At 36.4% G+C, this 12725-nt stretch overlaps 1 protein-coding gene across 4 annotated transcripts in view; it reads left to right on the top strand.

Moving 5' to 3' along the window:
- Cadm2 (cell adhesion molecule 2) overlaps positions 1–12725 on the top strand; it is a 984450-nt gene that overhangs the window by 739003 nt on the left and 232722 nt on the right. The window lies entirely within an intron of this gene.

Here is a 12725-nt window from a genome sequence, read left to right as displayed (position 1 = left end):
AGATAGGTTCTCTCTATGAATCACTTGCTACCCTAGAAATTGTTGTGTAGACCAGGTTGGGCTTGAACTCACAGAGGTATGCAGCTATATCTGAAGCTTAACCAAAAGCACTGGTAGTAGCCTATATTGTGTGTTTGGGGCAGGGGGTATTGTATTTAGCTATCCAACATCTCTCAAAGGAATAATCAGTTCCTGGCATTGGGATTTTTATTTGTTATCATATGTTGTCTAGTAGGGACATCATCATCTGGTTCTAGGAGAACTGTATCTTAACTCTTTTATGTTTGTATATCAGTAGAATTTCTTTGAGAGAAGGCTTCTATGTATGACAATTAGAAAAACCTAATATTAGCTATATATCTTCATTTGAGCAATATGTGTTAGCTGTTGTCTTAGTTACTGTGCTATTGCTGTGAAGAGACATCATAGCTCAGGCAAGTCTTATAAAATCAAGCATTTAATTGGAGCCTTGCTTAGAGTTTTAGAAGTTCATTCCATAATTATGATGAGAAGCCATGGTGTTAGACATAGTGACAGGCATAATGTTGTAGCGATAGTTGAGAGTTTCCCATCCTGATCTGTAGGGAGAGAGAGAGAGGGAGAGAGAGAGAGAGAGAGGAGAGAGAGAGAGAGAGAGAGAGAGAGAGAGAGAGAGAGAGAGAGAGAGAGAGAGAGAGAGAGAGAGAGACTGGCAAGGGCTTTCAGAAGTTCAAAGCCCACTCCCAGTGCACAACTCCTCCACCAAGACCATACCCACTCCACCATGACTACACTTCCTAATCTTCCCAAACAGTGGTACTCCCTGGCCACTAAGCATTCAAATATATGAACCCATGGGGGACATCACAACTTATTATTAATATTACATTATGATTCTGAGAGAAAAATCTATTAGCTATGGAGCAATAGATCTGCCAATCCTATGTCCTCCTATCACCCTAGCAGAAACATTTGTATCCAAACAGAAGCAGACATATAACTTAGAAAAGTCCGTTGTATTTCTGCAAGTTAATTGTGGAATTCATGAACTTTCTCAAAAGGTATCTGTATCTTCTCTGATGTAGAAGAAAGGCAAGACAAATCAGAACAATGTAGAGTGTGAATAATGTAACTTGTTTGCTGAGATGGAAAGAGGCAATGCTCCTCCAGTAAGCTATGCAGAGGTGTGAAGTGTTTTTGTTTCTGTTTTGATACAAACTGCAGTGTTCACTGTGCTAAAACTTTAGCCTAATTCTCAGCTCCATACTTACAGCAATGCCCAGGGAATACACCAAGCTTATCTAATGCCAGACTCACCCAAATCCTAAGGAAGTTAATACACCATGGATTTCAATAAGCTGTCCCATGTTTGTGATTCTCTGAAATGTTTTTAAATGTGTGCAGTTTTTCATCACTTCAAACTAGACTGGGTCATCTCCCAAAAGTGGTGGATTACCTCAATCACTCTATGTTAGTGAGTCGACAGCTCCACGAACTCCAAGAAATCTTCTAATCCCCATCTTTTCAGCTTTTATGTTTCACTTATGACACCACACAGCCTGGTTTAACAAACCAGTTTTGGGTACAACTACTTTTAATCAGTTCTGACAATTTTCCTTTTTAATAATGATGTCAACAATGACATTTGGGAACTTAATACAGTACCTCAAAACCACCCTGCTTTGTACTTATTTTTGATCCAGTATATAGCTATGAATTGTTTGATGGCCTAATATTTTTAGCATTTTCTGGGAGGAGAGTAAGTGCTAACATCAACTGTGACTCCTTTCCCTCCAGGCTTACAGTTTGCCAACAATAGCCCTGAAACAAATGCCTTTTTCCTGGTTCCCATTTTATGATTATTCTCTAGAATTCAGTTTTTAAATACAGAATCTGAAGATGGCAAAATATCTTAACTTTTCAGTTTGATTAATTACCTTGTGAAAATTTTACTGTGTTATAATTACCTAACCAAATAAAGGTATAATAATCAACAAGAATGCAGATGTTGGTCTTCTTTCACTTTTTACTTCATTGAAAGTATAATTCTTAACTGGTTTGTCTGCACAAATCTATACAAAGTATCAACTTCCATTTTAATATTTTCCCACAGCAGTTTGCACTTGCTCTAGCAGGGTAATGTTCCCCTAGATCTAATATGGCACTACAAAGGGCTTGTACATCAAAGCATGTAAACATGGACAAGATGGGTGAAATCAACATTAATGAAATCTTTGTGCATTCAGAAATGATCAAACAGTGAAAAACACATCCTATTAACCACTGTGTTATTACACATTTTTTTTTCAAAAGGGAGATTGTTCCTCAGGGAATATTCTAAGTTGATTCATATGTTACTCCATATTGATCTCCACTTTAAATAATTAAAGTGATACCATCTGAACACAATGTTCCTGTGTTTAGAATCATTTGCCCACAATTTCTGAGTCACAATTGTATTCCCGTCAGGGAATGAAAAGCAAAGCATGTGTATAATTTTATAATCAATAATTTTATACATACCTCAGGTTTACATATCAGTGGTTATGGTGAGGACTGAAATTCTATATCTAGAAAATATTCATTTTACATTATTAAAAGAATGAATTATATTTTTAGAGTTTATAAGATATAGAGAAAAAATATCAAAAGTCTTTCTTTTCTTCTTTTTTTTATTCAGAGTTCATAATTAAGTAGAAATCTATTCTATTTTTTGAGAATGTAGCTGAGTCATTTGCTACATAAAAGTAGGTTCATGGGTAAGTGTGAGATTATTATAACATGAAAAGGTCCATGTGATCTGTCTTGGCCAGCCTTTCTGTCTCATCTTGTCCCACCCGCAGCTGCCTCTCAGCCATGAATCTCATTGTGTTTCGCTGTTGTTGTTGTTTTGTTATTGTTATGTGTGCATGTGTGTGTGCTGAGTTTCTGTTCAGTTCCTTCCACCATCAGCCAGACTTTACTCTGATTTAGAAACCTTTACTTCGAGATTCTGGTGGAACGCTCTTGGCTCTCCGCCATCCTCGTCCTAAAGCTATTTTGAAATGGCTGGCTTTTTCTTGGAAGCAGGTAGCAGTTGAAATGTTACCACTTCTCAACTGGGTATTTCTTTTAGCATTTGTCTCTATTTTGCCGTCTCCCTTTCATCGTAATCTCTGAATGGATAAGTATCATTTCCAGTTGATTCATTCAAATGATCCTCATGGAGACACACTGTCAGCATCAATCACAGATTTGTCAAAAAATTCATGTCATTAAAATATGTCTTATTGGAAAAATCCATTAAAATAGGAAACATACTTTTAGAAAACATTGTGCCATGTTTATAGCTTAGATGCTTGTTATAAATTGAAATTAGTGATTATAATATATTTGATATATTTTATAAATCCATTATTATTATTTGTAACTTTACACAATTCATAGTTTATTGAAATATAATTCAAACAGAAATAAAAGAACTCTTTTAAACAAAAATAGCTATATTCAATGCATATATGCAATTATTTTTACTTTCTACAGAGAATAATAGACAATATTAATATAGAGGCAATGTCAATATTATCTCTTTTTTTCCCACAATGCAACATGTAACAATCCAATAAAATGTTTCCTAAATATAGATGCTAACACATCTGGTGCTTAAAACCAGGCTTTAATTAATTAGAACTGATAAATCTTGTTTTCCATTTAAAATTAAGGAAAAACAGCAACATAACCAGATTGAAAGCTAGCATATTTGTATTTATATTATATCTTATTATCTTTATCCTATTTGTTAAGTTGTATTTTCTGTATCTGTATGTTAGTTGTATATTATTAGTTAATATTTTAATAATATTCAAATTATTTTCTAATACTTTAAAATTTTAATTTTCCTCCTTAAAGTATAACTAGCAATGCAAATTTTTAGTGTTTGATATTTAAAATGTTAAATTTAGTATTATTTATCATTTCTTAATATATGAACCTTCTCAGACTTATCTTAGTAACAAATACATATATATATACAACCTTACTACTCCTTTACACTCTGATTGAATTTCCCACAGAGGAAATGTGATTTTAAATCATTATTGCACACCCATTTTATTTTCTCCAGAAGATTATTTTGCTCCTTCTACTCCACCACTCACTTTGTCTTGAGAAGAGTCCCACCCTTATAGAGTGTTTTGTCTAGAATCATGTGTCAATTTTGACTTGATTGAGCTCCACTGTGAACCCGCCTCTCAAATGTGCATTGGTTAGCATGTGAAGTTACTACGTTGTAAGTCTTCCTCATGCAGCATGAAATGAGTATTCTTGAAAGTAAATGTGAGGATTGATCAGCCCAGATTTTGCTTGAAGAATCAAATGCCCTCATTTAATTAGTTATAGCTTGTATAAGAGAAATAATTAAAAAAAATTTAGAGAATGAATTAAACATCTATAAATCATTCATTTATTTAATTAATGATTTATTTTTAATTTAATTTCATTCAATTTAAAATTCTGTATAAAGTTATTATATCCAATTTCTATTTAGTTTTGAGATTAAATATACTTATATATTCTCAGAACCATCAAATTTGCTTGTACATAACCAAGTTTGGATTTGTTTTGCACTTGGACAGGGTAATAAAAATAACATAAACTAAGACTAAGGAAAATTGGCTTTATATAGATGTAACTTTAAAAATACTAGATGTTTAAATAGTCAAATGATAGTAAAATACAGGTTAACAAACAACAGTCTATATGCAAAAAGATAAGACATTCAAATAATAAGTTCCTTTGGGATTCATAATAACCTCTAAAATTAAAAAATTTCTAAATTACGAATATAAGGATTTAGTGATAATACTGAATAATATAAAATTAATGCAATGGGATAGAAAGAGCATTTTACATAGAAAAAACACCTTTCCTAGGAATATTATAATAAAGAGGGTTACAGTATATAATATATAGTTTACTGGATCACCTAGTCAGAATCACTGTACGGATAAATTGGAGACGTGTTTTTCCATAGGTACTATCTTTTGTTATGAATAACCTAGAAAACTCATCTGACATTCTGGAAAAAAGAAAGACACATGGAGTTTTTTAAAGGAGAATTATGATTCTGTGGGTCAGGAGCTGCGGGTGCCACTGTAAATCTGAAAGAGCCTTTTGTCATGGCTCAGAAGCCAGCAAAGAATGAGGGCCAATTTTGGGTATGCAAGAGCTTCTGCTCCCTGGGTTGGTTTCAGAGTGTGATGCTCACAATGGCCACCATGAACACCAGGATCTGGTCTACAGGATTGTAACTCCCCGAAGCTGCCAGTTTGGCACGGCTTTGCTTCAATATCAGAAAGAGAAAGTCCTTCCAACCTTTCCTGGCCTTGCAAGACCCAATGCCCGCCAGCTTTGTCTCTTCCCAGCGTTGGTCTGGCAGTTGTAATGGAACACAGGTCTCAAATGTGCATCCTGTCTCTATGGAAACTGGCAGGCAGCGTAGGTCTGATGGCCATGCTCCACAGTGGCTGGGCTGAGGGATGGCACAGAAGGTAGAGACCAGGTGTTAAACTCTAAAAGGAAAGTTGAATCCAGAAAAAAAAAAAAAAAAAAAAAAAAAAAGGAAGTAGACTCAAAGAAAAATAAAATTATTTGGTACGGCCAATAATTTTTTAGGAAATTCCTAAAATCTAGAATATAGAAAACAAAATAGAAAATAGAAAAGGAAATGACTAGCGATTTCTAAGTAAGTGTGTGAAAGAAGAGAGAGCTATTCCAAAAGCAGAACCAATTTGCACTTAGTTATCAGTCTTAATTTTTCCTCCAATTTCGCTTCTCACATGATGGAACATTCATTGTGGTTCTCTTGAGAATTGGAAGCATGCATTAATGACATTTGTGCTTTGCAATCTAATAGGCTTTAGTATGCAATACGTGTTTCAGTCCACACAACTACTGAGCCACAACTTTCACATTAGAAGGTTATTTGTTTGGAATGCCTTTGGTAATTTAGTGGAAGTAATAGCATGCTGTGTGTGCACTTAGTTTTATTTTTAGACTCTAATTTAGGCAACATGAGTGATCCTGAACTTTGTAAGATGTACTTCTTTACTTAAATACCCCGAACTAGTTGGTAGAAGAGATAATAGAGATAGACAAAATGAGAGGAAAGAAAAGGTTGAAGAAGTGAGGGAGGAAAGAAAGATGGACAGAGAGAGCTGAGAACTAGTAAAAGGAAAACCCTTAGAAATAGTCAGTCAGCATTGCACATCATTTTGAAATGAGCAGCCCACTTCTTTCAATGTTTGTTTGGCTTTCATATTTCACAATAATTATAAGATTCCACATCTACTGATCCACTTGGCAATTGTGCTTTTTACATCAAATGAACAAGAACCTCAACACACACACAATGTATCATGCATTTCAACAGTGTTCTTGAGTGAAAACACAAATATTGTTTAAATAAACCAAAATATGATGTGTGCTTTTTGACTCAGGTGGCAGTACCTTTTGGAAGTTACATAACTTTACAGATAACGTGAGCAGCTTTGACAATAGGGAGCCACACCCCAAAAGGGAGGATTACCCTGCATGCCATTGTATAACTCAGGAGGTTTTGACACATTTCCGTCGGAAAGCTGTGTATCCTGAAACCCTCCCAGTTTCTTGTTGTTTTCCGTTACTGTTTTTGTTTGTTTCTTTGTTTTTGTTTTTAAGTCTGGATCCATCTTTCAAAGGGTCTTCCTGATTTTCAGGAAGAGAAATGATAATGAGAGATCCAAAGTTGCTGTTCATTACCCCACACAATTCTATCATTTGTTCTTTAAAATTACTGACTAACTTATTCCCTCTCAGCAGTGCAGACCCCCAGCCTCACTCTGTCTGCCTAGGGCTATCTTGGGTGACTATTGCTCTCAGAGAGGAAGCAGTCATCCACAGCTGCAGTGGTGCACTTTTGTGGTCTATGCCTAAACTTTAGCTCAGACAGAGATGGAGAAAACCATCATTTCCACTCACACATTGAAGAGATAGCAAAGCTTGAAATTTGTTGTTTGTAGAAGTATAGCCATGTTTGGGGATCACTGTTAAAAACATGTGTCTTTATCTGCTCACTCTGAATGCTACTCCAGCTCTTTCTTACTGCTTCTTTGTTCTCATGGTCCATCACAGCCTATCAACAAAGTGACAGTTGGCTTCTTTCTGGGCTGTGGGATAGTGTGCTAGATATTTTTGTGGTACGACAGTGAAGGCAGGGGCAAAACTTGCAAGTGAAGGAGAGCTGTTAAGTAACTTATTTCAGTGGGAGAAAAGCCTGAATTTACTTCCCTTTTAGTTTGAGGTTCCTTAATTGTACAACAGATGGAAACACTGGAGAAATGAAAGGCTAGAGACACTACTTGTTCTGCTATGGAAAGATTGGGATGACATTTAACATTCTGGTGTATAAGTTATTCCTTTAAGTTTCTTTCTTACCTATACATTAGCAATTTATAGCTGTATAAATGTGAAAGTTTATAACCACAGATGTTAGATTTACATAAACTGGACAGTCTAGGAAATCTAGCACTTCAACCTCAGTAGACAAGGAGTGGAAGAGAAGTTGGAGCTTGTTTCAAAAATTTTTTACTAGATTGATGATGGGTCAGAGGAAGAAAAAAATAAGTTAAAAACCTGTGCAGCTGTTGCAACCAGAGACATCAATGATGACTTTCAGTGGTTCACTGAAATATTTAACAGCTTTCTCTGTGGGGAAAATCATGGGCTTATAGTGTTTGCCAATTTCCATGGTGAAAATACTCCCTCTGTGGTCAATTTCAAGCTACCAACTTATGTCACTGAGTGCAGGGAGGCTAGAGTTTCATACCATGGAATCTCAGAGCTGCACACATTATGCTTAAATTGAATTTCAAATGCACTTTTACTTGTTGAAACGAGGTGTGAGGGTCAGCATGTGCCTTCACAATGCTTGGCTGTAAATGACACTCTCTGAAAACCATAGATACAGAAGCACAGTTACATTCAGTTTGTTTCATAACCAGTCTATGATTAAGCAAATTGTTCTTAAAAGAGAAGACAAGTGTTGAAACTCTTGATTCTGCCTTTCCTGGCTATAGGAGGTTTTCAGGTTTCTATGGACAAGCCCAGTGATTTTAAAGGTGGAGACAATGACAAGGTGGAATCTGTAGATTAATATAACACACGCACCGAGTATTGTGTCTAGCGCCACAGCACAGCACACGCAACCCATTAAATTCCCTGCATTTTCTATAGCTTTTGGCAGTATTTGATAGTTGAGGTGAGATAACAAAGAAAAGGAATTAAAGGGTGTTGATACAAGAGAAAAGAAAAAAAAATTTCATGATCAAAGCGATCTACCCTTCTAACAAAGCTCAAGTATGGCTTTTTCTTACTTAATAGCTAAAAAATGATACACTCTTTTCTCACTTTCTAGTGCATACATTTTGTACAGTTTACTTATTTCAGTTTCTGACCCATTTAGGGGCTGAAATGATGTTAGATGTATCTGTTCTTAGTCACTACTTCTATATCTTTACATATGCTACTAATACTGCTTCAAAAAGAACGAAAACAGGTCTCGTGGTATTTTGCAAATATGTGGTTTGTGATAGATTTCCTTTATTTTAGTGAAGTAGAAGTCTGTACATTTATACCTTGATTTGACCATGAACAAATTTAGCACAACTGAGTTACATTTGGGTCATTCTACTCTCACAAACTATACTTAAAATCCCAGCCAGTGTTCTAAGAAAATATATTCAATTTGGATCATGGGCATCTCCTTAGGAACTTCCCTTTAAAGTAGAGCATGCTAAGCAGGATAACCCTGTCACAGGTAAGATCTCCTGTGACCAAACATTTTTTACATTGTTTTCCTTTATTGAAAATAGATTATTTCTCATACAATATATCCTATTTATAGTTTCCACTCCTCTATTCCTCCCACCCCCTCCCCCCTTCCCATCCCCTCTGGACCTTCTCCCTTTCTGTCTCTCATTAGAAAAGAACAGAATTCTAAGATATAAAAACCAAACGTGACACAATATATAATAAGATGAAATAACTATCATACCAAAGTTGGACACAGCAACCCAGCTGCAGGAAGAGTCTAAAGAGCAGGCACAAGAGTCAGAGATCGACTCATTCTCACAGTCAAGAGTCCCATAAAAATACTAACCTAATAGTATAACATATATGCAGAGGACCTGGAGTAAACCCATGTAGACCCTGTGCTTGCTGCTTCAGTCTATCTGAACTCATATGCACCTTGCTTAGTTGATTCAGAGGACCATGTTCTCCCAGTGTCCTGTGTCCCATCTGGCTCTTACACTCTTTCTGCTTCCTATTCTATGGGATTCTCTGAGCTCTGAGAAGAGGGATTTGATAGAGATCTCCAATTTAGATTCTCTCTGAGTGCAATGTCTGGCTGTAGGTCTCTGCATCTATTCTCATCTGCTACTGGATAATGATGACTGAATAAGGCACTGACCTATGACTATATCAGAATATCATTAGGATTTTTTTTTTAATATCAGTCATATTTGCTTTTTCCCCTATGTCTCTTAGGTATCTTATCTCTATTTCTTGGTTACTCAAGCAGCGTCAAGTATGGGTTCCTTCTCATCAGAGTGGGTCTCATCAAATTTGACCAAATCAAGGCATACATTCATTGGCCATTCCCCCGAGTTCTATGTCAAAATTGGCCTATCATATTATGCAGGCAGTACAGTTTGTATGTCAAAGATTTTGTGGATGGGTTGGTGCCCATGTTTCTCTATTGGTAGCCTGCAGAGTGCCTTCCCAAACCAAAAAATGCCTGATGGTATTGTATGCTAGGATATTGGGACATGTTGGGGGAAAGGAGGTTGAAGGAGTTCTTTGTGATCCCATGGAGATAGGTTTGAAGAGGAAAGGGAGACCACAGCATGTTTCCTGTTACAGAGCTTGGGTTGAGACTGGAGGGATTGGGTCTCAGGGTCAATAGGAGAGGTGTGGGTCATCCTTCAGCCTACTTGTTGCTTTGGGAGGTGCAACCCTTGGCTTAGCAAGGAGTGCCTTTTGTGTCTGGAAGATGGAATAGAGCCAGTAGTTGGAGAAGGAAAGTTAGGATGGGACAGTCTGTGGGATCCACCAGAGATGTGGGCAGGGGAGACAGACAGCTGTAGCTTGTGTTCTGCTGACCACTAGATATGAGACTGGGAGGTTGAGGTCTGTAGGAATAGAGAAGAGGAGAAAGTCTGCAAGCAGGCTACCTGGTGTTTGTTTTTTGTTTGTTTATTTGTTTGTTTGTTTCAGACATGGCCTGTGGTTACCAGCTCTTAATTGGTTTAGAATTGAGGAAGGGAACAGACACTTTTACAAATAATAATATGAATTCGCTCAAAAAGAAGAGTTAGTAAATCGTGAACAAATGTTGCCTGGAAAACGTCTGCTTCTAAGCTTAATGAGCAAATCTAAACCAGTACTGACTGAACCAGGTTTCTTCTTCCTTCCCATCAGTTTTTCTCAGGTTGGAAGCCACCTTGCTGGCTCATTAACAAACTTCTCTTCCTGTATCCATCCCTCAAATGTGGATTCATGAAAGACAAGGAAACAGTATGTCCCACATGATATGCACATAATAAATGAACTGAAAAGACATTCCTAACTTGATATGATATTACATTTTCCAATTGAGAAAACTCCTTCAGAAAGACATCTTGAGATTGAAAGGCAAAGTTGAGTCATGAGGAGTTAAAAGAGGAAAGTCCCAGCTACTCAGTGTTCTCTGCCGCTCAGAACCAGAAGCAAATGGCAATTCAGACCTCTGAGAAGAACTCTGACTACCTGCAATAGAGACTTTTAAATTGATTTTAGAAAGCACATGTCCTAAGGGTATTTAGGATTAGTTGATTCTCCGCATGAGTTTTCTCTCTATTGGGAAAACTAAATTATTTGACTTCAAGGACTTTACACTGCAAGAGTGAAGGGACTGAAATCATACTTCCTTAAAGTCAGAAACCATGCGGGAAGATGTTTGAGGGAAATTGTCTTCACTCTGCCCTTGAAGGTCCTGATGCAGGTGTACCAACATACATCAATACCTAACATGGAGATAACCTTAAAATTTTATCTTTTTTGTGCATGGTTCAGTAATTAAATATTGAAATCATGATTAAAATTAGTTTCTTGTATAGCACAGAACAGCTAAGGGCAGAAAACAGTGATATTTCTCTTATTTAATTTTACAATTTAAATTTCATTATAAAAATGATTATTGGTGTTTTTCCTTTTGTTGTCGAATTCAAATTTCATCAGACACGACACACCCCTTATGACTGAACAGCCTCTGTGGAAAGAGAAGAAAAAATGGTGAACTTACAGGATAAACTTTAAATGGTTCATTGACTTAGTTTCACCATGGGGAAAAAAGCATCACTTTGCCTCCCAGTGTCAGTTTACCCATCTGTGAAATGAGAAGGATAATATTTTCTTATGGGGATGTTTTGAAAATTATTTTGCAAATGTAGTAGATAAAATTGTCCCAAGCATCACTGCCTTTTCTCCTGAATTCTTTAAAGAGACTGTCAGTGTTATTTAAGTACTTGTTGACAGTCAAAGTATCCTCTGGGTGAACCATGTATATTTATCAGCAGTGGTGAGCTTTATGATATTGGAGAGTCACTCCTCCCTGGACTGCTCAATTTATGCATAACATTAACATCAGGGAATCTAAGAAAAACACCTTAAAACCATACTGAGCTCCATATTTATGAGCTGATAATCTCAGGCAAGTATTCCCTCTTTGTGTTTGAGTTCATGTTTGCTTGGGTATGTTTTGGGTTTTGCCCCACCTCACTTTGCAAGATTCACCGTCCTCTGAGCTCCTTGCCAGAGGTCATCTCTGAGATGAAGGCAAGGCACGCCCCATTATGATTCCTGCTGACTTGCAAGAAAACCATCAAAGACTATATTATCTAAAACCCTGATGTCAATTTTAAAATTCATCTTAAAGATTAAAGGTAGGTGTCCTGGGGAGTTGTCATGGTGACTTGAAGAGGCTGGCATTGAGAAGGAAAAGCCCCTGATAAAAGATTTTAATACTCGAAAGTCTTAATTATGTAATGTGGTCATGAACCTTTGTGCTTGTGTCATTTAAGACTGGAAAGAAATGTTTCCCTCCAGGCCCTTCTGTGTCTTCTGGTGCCAATCAACAGGCTTTTGGTAATAAAGTTCTTTATGCCAATGGCTCCCATACAACCTCAAGTGGTACTTGGAGTAATGACAGAATCATTACAAACTGAAGAAGTAAAGGGAAATATATTTCATGGGTATGATTAAGCCATCCTAATGACCTTGAATATGTAAATGATTTTTGACTTAATGAACTAACCTGCTCACATACTAGTATTTTAACCTGGCTCTAGTAAGTCATTTTTACCTCTGTGGATGTTTGTTATCAGACTTGGCAGATTTTATCTCTGGATCATCATTTGGAAATGAAATGTATATATTACATTTGTGCATGGAGCTACCTTGTATAAATTATTAGATACGTACTTTTAAGTAAATTGATTACATAGATGGCATTAATAATGGATATGATACATGTAAAAATAGAAAAACTTGGTTATATACTGACACTATCCATATTGATGATTCATTTAAGAATTTAAGAAGATGCATTCTTCTGATCATGAAGATAATTAATATGAAAACATGAGCAAGGCGGTTAGAAATTTCTGCTTGGGTAACCACAAAATATGCAT

This window comes from Peromyscus maniculatus, chromosome 12, assembly GCF_049852395.1.
Source record: "Peromyscus maniculatus bairdii isolate BWxNUB_F1_BW_parent chromosome 12, HU_Pman_BW_mat_3.1, whole genome shotgun sequence".
Lineage (NCBI taxonomy): Eukaryota > Metazoa > Chordata > Mammalia > Rodentia > Cricetidae > Peromyscus > Peromyscus maniculatus.
The sequence above is the reverse complement of the archived record's forward strand: the minus strand, read 5'-3'. Positions and strand labels throughout refer to the sequence as shown.